Below are 6,316 nucleotides of genomic sequence, written 5' to 3'. Positions count from 1 at the left end.
CTCATGTTAGTAAATAAAAACTACTGGCATAAGGATCCCAGTTCGAGCCCCTGGCTACCCACCTACAGGGTGTCACTTCACAGGCGGTGAAGGTGTCTGTCTTTCTCTCCCCCACTCTGTCTTCCCCTCCTCTCTCCATTTCTCTCTGTCCTATCCAACAATAACAACAGCTACAACAACCACAACAAGGGCAACAAAATGGGGAAAATAACCACCAGGGTCGGTGGATTTGTAGTGCAAGCACCGAGCCCCAGCAATAACCCTGGAGGCAAAAATAAATTAATTAATTAAATAAAATCTTTAACTTTTAAGACCTCATGGGGATGGTTTACAGTATGATTGTTGCACATGGGTACATTTCTCATCTCTCCATGACAGGAGTCTTCAGGATATCCTCATCCCCCAACTTAAGGTGTTCCCCCCCCCCATGCACCAGGACCCCAAGACCCTCTCCACCTCCACCCTCCTCCTCACTCCCCAGAGTCCTTTGCTTTGGTGTAATACAACACACCCAGTCCAAGTTTTACTTGGTGCTTCTCTGTTCCGTCAATTGAAGCCATTCCGGCTGTGTGGTCCCACCTCTCCCTCTGGGAGGCAGATGTCCTATAGAAGGAAGTCAGACAGGCCTTCATCTGTGAGGTCTAGGTCACAGAAGCTTCTAGAAGAAACATATACTCCCTCAGGCTCCTCTGTCATAAACCTGCTTTTCAGAGGGCAGGGCACATAAGATCCCCCGCCCCCCAGCGCCATTCTCTGTGAGCCCATCTCTCATAGGCTGTGGTGGTTTCTCCTACTGAATGGGTGCCATTCTGATGACTGCCAGGTTGTCCATTAGGCCAGCGACACTGATTCTGGGCCTCATACCAACCCAGAGACTGGCAGTGTGGGCTGTGAGCCACCCCAGAGAACTTGGGGGGGTGGTTTCAGCATCAGAAGTTGAGATGGGCATGAACCAGGAGCAGCCCAGCCTTTGGAGAGCCAGAACTCTGGGAACTCATGCAGCAGCCAGGGTCTGGGATGCCTTGTAGGGAGACAGCCCAACCAACAATTCCAGTTTAGAAAACCACTTGGCTGGCACAGATGGGAGTCTTGGCTAAGCCTTTTCCTGGAACACATCTTTGGGGATTGGCCAGGAGCCTCTTCAGCCACTCACTTTCGACCCTCTGACCCCTCAGCAGGCTGAGTCCCAGGGGCCTCCCAGTGTGTCTGGCCTCAGAGTCAGATGAGGCTGATGTCCTCTGCGGTCAGTGGGCAAAGAGAGAGAGAGTGTGACATAACTGGTGATCTGTTTTTGCCAACATCTTCACCGATCAGTTCTCAGACATGTACACTGCCTGAAATGGAGCTGAGTAAAGGGAATCCCAGTGTGATGGCAAGAACCATTCTCTTGTTTCAGAGATTGTATTCTCCCCCCAACAAACAAACAAAAACTGAAGGCTTCTGGGATTGCTTCTTCTTCTGAAATTTTAAAGTTTTTTTTTTTTAACATTTTATTTGTTTACTAATGAGAAAGATAGGAGGAGAGAGAGAAAGAACCAGACATCTTTCTGGTACATGTGCTGCTGGGGATCGAACTCAGGGCCTCATGCTTGAGAATCAAATGCTTTATCTACCCCGCCACCTCCCGGACCACTAAGTTTTTTTTTTATTATTATATTTATTTATTTATTGGATAGAGACAGGCAGAAATTGAGAGGGAAGGGGGGACAGAGAGGAAGAGAGACAGAGAGACACCTGCAGCACTGCTTCACTGCTTGTGAAGTTTTCCCCTGTAGGTGGGGACCGGGGACTCGAACCTCGGTCCTTGCACATTGTAACATGTGCGCTCAATCAGGTGCACCACCACCCAGCCTCCTAAATATTTTCTTTCTTGGGCATCATGGTTATGCAGGAGACTTTCATGCCTGAAGAAGCAAAGTCTCAGGTTCAATCCCCAGCGCCACCATAAGACAGAGTTTAGCAATGCTCTGGTAAAAAAACAAACAAAAAAAGCCCACTTAATTTTTTTTTTTCCACTTAAAATTTTTTTAAAATCTTTATTTATTTTGAATAGAGACCGAGAGAAATTGTAAGGGGAGGAGGAAAGAGACACCTGCAGATCTGCTTAGCCACTCATGAAGTTTTCCCCCTGCAGGTGGGGACCAGGGGCTTGAACCTGGATCCTTGCACACTGTAATGTGTGTACTCAACCAGGCGTGCCTCTGCATGGCCCCCAAAAGTCCACTTTTAAAAATTATCTTTTACTATGCAGCTATCAAGAACAATGAACCCACCTTCTCTGACCCATCTTGGACAGAGCTAGAAGGAATTATGTTAAGTGAGCTAAGTCAGAAAGATAAAGATGAGTATGGGATGATCCCATTCAACAACAGAAGTTGAGAAAGAAGATCAGAAAGGGAAACTAAAAGCAGGATCTGAATAAATTGAAAGTAGGGCACCAAAGTAAAAACCCTGTGGTGAGGGGGAGGCTTCCTGGGCCGGTGGGAGATGGGGGGTGGGACACAGTCTTTTGGTGGTGGGAATGGTGTTTATGTACACTCCTATTAAAGTGTAGTCATATAAATCACTAGTTAATTAATATGAGGGGGAAAATTGATTGTATGTCTCCAAGTTTTTAAAACACAGACTGAGACTTTTTAATATATAGGATGTGTCTTTGATATGCAGACTCTCTAAAAAGCCTAGACCAAGTAGATCAGAAGCAACCGGTGGCACAGCTATATACAAGATACTGGGTATTATACAGCAAACCCTAACAAAGGGACTTTTCAAAGTTAACCCAATTACCAAATAATGTGATGATAACAATAACTATCCATTGTCTTCTTGAACCCTAAGACAGCAAGAACCTCACATTTCCACTATAGAGCCTATATTTCCCCCAGTCCTGGAAACTTAGCGTAGGGCCTACTTTCCCACATGCCTCTCCCAATCCATATCAAATAATATTGCATCTGCCGATCGCAACCTAATCAACGCAACGACTGCTACCTCAACATGCTTCAGCTCAGACTGTGTCCAGAGACTTCAGGTGTGGAATGACAACCCTTCAGCTTCATTACTCGGGTGAGACCTTTCTTTACATAGTATTCTCTAATTCCATTCCCATTCCAGGTGGTTCACTTCCTAACAAAGTCCCAAAACCTAGATATAGACCAGGTTCCAGGAGACAGAGCATATGTTCACATGTATCCATAAACTAGTGCAAAATATATACCTGAAAGCAGTAGTACACTAGAGTTTGCAGTGAGTACCCTCCAACACTTCCTCTCCACTATTCCAACCTTTGGGTCCATGATTCTTCAACAATTTGTTTGGCTTTGTATGTTAACTCTCTTTTCAGCCACCAGGTTCCAGATGCCATCAGGATGCCAGCCAGGCTTCCCTGGACTGAAGACCCCACCAGTATGTCCTGGAGCTCCACTTCCCCAGAGACCCACCCTACAGGGGAAAGAGAGAGGCAGACTGGGAATATGGACTGACCAGTCAACGTCCATGTTCAGCAGGGAAGCAATTACAGAAGCCAGACCTTCCACCATCTGTAACCCACAATGACCCTGGGTCCATACTCCCACAGGGACAGAGAATGGGAAAGTTATTGGGGAGGGGATGGGATATAGAGACAGGGTGGTGGGAATTGTGTGGAGTTGTACCCCTCTTATCCTATGGTTTTGTTAATGTCTCCTTTCTTAAACAAAAAATTTAAAAAAATATTTATTTATTGGATAGATACAGCTAGAATTGATAGGGAAAGAGTGATAGGGAGAGAGACAGAGAAACACCTGTATCCCTGCTTCCTTCCTGCAAGTGGGGATTAGGGACTTGAACTCAAGTTCTTTTTTTTTTTTCCTTAAAGAGTTTATTTATTTATGAGAAAGATAGGAGGAGAGAGAAAGAACCAGACATCACTCTGGCACATGTGGTGCCGGGGATTGAACTCGGGACTTCATGCTTGAGAGTACAAAGTTTTACCACTACGCCACCTCCCGGACCACTGAATTCAAGTTCTTGTGCACTGGAATATGTGCACTCAATCAGGTGCACCACCACCTGGCCCATATTTAATTGTTTTGAATGGAGAGAGAGAGATGCCAGAACACACCACTCAGTTTTTCTTTATGGTGGTGCTGGGGATCTAATCTGGGACCTCAAAGCCTCAGGCATCAAAGGCTTATTTATTTATTTATTTATTTATTTATTTATTTATTTTAGCCTCCAGGGTTCTCGCTGGGGCTTGGTGCTTCCACTATGAATCTACTGTTTCTGGACGCCATTTTTTTCCCAAATTTATTGCTGGGGGCTTGAACTGGGATCTTTACACAGGTCCTTGCGCTTTGCGCCATGTGCACTTAACCCGCTATACAAAGCTTTCTGCAGAACCATTATGCCACCTCCCTAGCCCTAACGGTTGCTTCTATAGATTGAAGAGCATATAGGTGCCCAGTGGACAGAGACAGGGGAGTTGCTTCCACCATGTCAAGGGCTGGGGAATAGTGACAGGATTTGAGATCATTGTGGTGATGACCACCCCTCAAAACCGAGTGCTGTGGTCTGGGAGGTGGTGCAGTGGATAAAGCACTGGACTCTCAAGCATGAGGTCTGAGTTCAAACCCAGGTATCACATGTACCAGAGTGATGTCTGGTTCTTTTTTATTTTTAAATGTGTGTTTATTTATTCCTTTTTGTTGCCCTTGTTTAATTGTTGTAGTTATTGTTGTTATTGATGTTGTTGGAAAAGACAGAGAAATGGAGGGAGGAGAGGATGACAAAGAGGGGGAGAGAAAGATAGATACCTGCAGACCTGCTACACCACTTGTGAAGCAACTCCCCCTGCAGGTGGGAAGCCAGGAGCTCAAACCAGGATCCTTAGGACGGTCCATGCGCTTTGGGCCATGTGCGCTTAACCCACTGTGTTAAGTCCCTACTCCCAATGTCTGGTTCTTTCGCTCTCTCTTCCTATCTTTCTCGTGAATAAAAAAACAAAAAACAGGGAGTTGGGCGGTAGCACATGGAGTTAAGCGCAGGTGGCGCCAAGCACAAGGACCTGCGTAAGGATCCCGGTTTGAGCCCCCTGCTCCCCACCTGCAGGGAAGTCGCTTCACAGGCGGTGAAGCAGGTCTGCAGGTGTCTGTCTTTCTCTCCCCCTCTCTGTCTTCCCCTCTTCTCTCCATTTCTCTCTGTCCTATCCAACAAAGGTGACGTCAACAACAACAATAATAACTACGACAATAAAACAACAAGGGCAACAAAAGGAAATAAATAAATATTAAAAAAAAATAATAAAACAGACAAAACCGAGCAGTGAGCTCAGATTCCACTGATCCTGAACGGCTGTCGCCTGTAAGCCCCAGCTCACAGGAGGTTGCACATCCACCAAATTTGATGAGAAACAGTCCTATCGTGATCATCATCATTGTCATTAATATTTTAGATAGGAGGGCAGAGAAGCTGAGAGAGGGAGAGAGACACGACGATAGCACTGAAGCTTCCTCCAGTGCACTGATGGCGGGGCTCAAGCTTGGGCTGTGTGCATGACAAAGCAGAGCACTATTCTATATATATTTATTTATTTATCGGGGGGATTCATGGTGTACAGTCGACAGTAAAATACAGTGGTTGGTCCATGTGTCACATCTCTCAGTTTTCCACATCACACTCTAAACCCCACTAGGTCCTCCTCCACCAACATGTTCCAGAACCTGAACCCTCCCCACCCTGTCCCCACCCTATTTTTTTCTCCAGGGTTACTGCTGGGACTCAGTGGCCAGCACTACAAATCCACTGCTCCTGGTGGCCATTTTTTCCATTGTATTGGATAGGATAGAGAGAAATTGAGAGAGAAGGGGAGAGAGAGAGAGAGAGAGACTTGTAGACCTGCTTCACTGCTTGTGAAACATCCCCCCTACAGGTGGGGAGCTGGGGGCTTGAACCCGGATCCTTGTGTGGGTGTCCCTGTGCTTAGTACTATGTGCTTTTAATCCCATTGAAAGATTTTATGTATTTTTGAGAAAGACAGGAGGAGAGAGAAAGAACCAGACATCACTCTGGTACATGTGCTGCCAGGGGTCGAATTCGGGACCTCATGCTTGAGAGTCCAAAGCTTTATCACTGCACCACCTCCCAGACCACCCGTTAGCATATTTTAAAGGCAAGGAGACTGAAGCATGACATTGAAGTCTCTGGCCCAGGGCCCTATGGGTAATAAATCCTGGATCTGGCTGGGACTGAGCTGCCCAGCCCAGCACTCATCCTCTTCACTTTCCTTCCCTCTCTTCCTACTCCCCTTGACTCTCATCTCCATTATCTCACATCTCAT

At 46.2% G+C, this 6,316-nt stretch overlaps 1 long non-coding RNA gene across 1 annotated transcript in view; it reads right to left on the bottom strand.

Moving 5' to 3' along the window:
• Positions 1-502: 502 nt before the first annotated feature.
• The window catches only part of LOC132538619 (uncharacterized), a 26,347-nt gene continuing 20,533 nt past the window's right edge, over positions 503-6,316 (bottom strand). Inside the window, exon 3 of the long non-coding RNA XR_009549962.1 lies at positions 503-1,238. This is a non-coding gene — a long non-coding RNA (uncharacterized LOC132538619). The remainder of the gene's footprint in view (positions 1,239-6,316) is intronic.

This window comes from Erinaceus europaeus, chromosome 5, assembly GCF_950295315.1.
Source record: "Erinaceus europaeus chromosome 5, mEriEur2.1, whole genome shotgun sequence".
Taxonomy (NCBI): domain Eukaryota; kingdom Metazoa; phylum Chordata; class Mammalia; order Eulipotyphla; family Erinaceidae; genus Erinaceus; species Erinaceus europaeus.
Note: the sequence above shows the minus strand (reverse complement) of the source record. Positions and strands in the feature narration are given on the sequence as shown.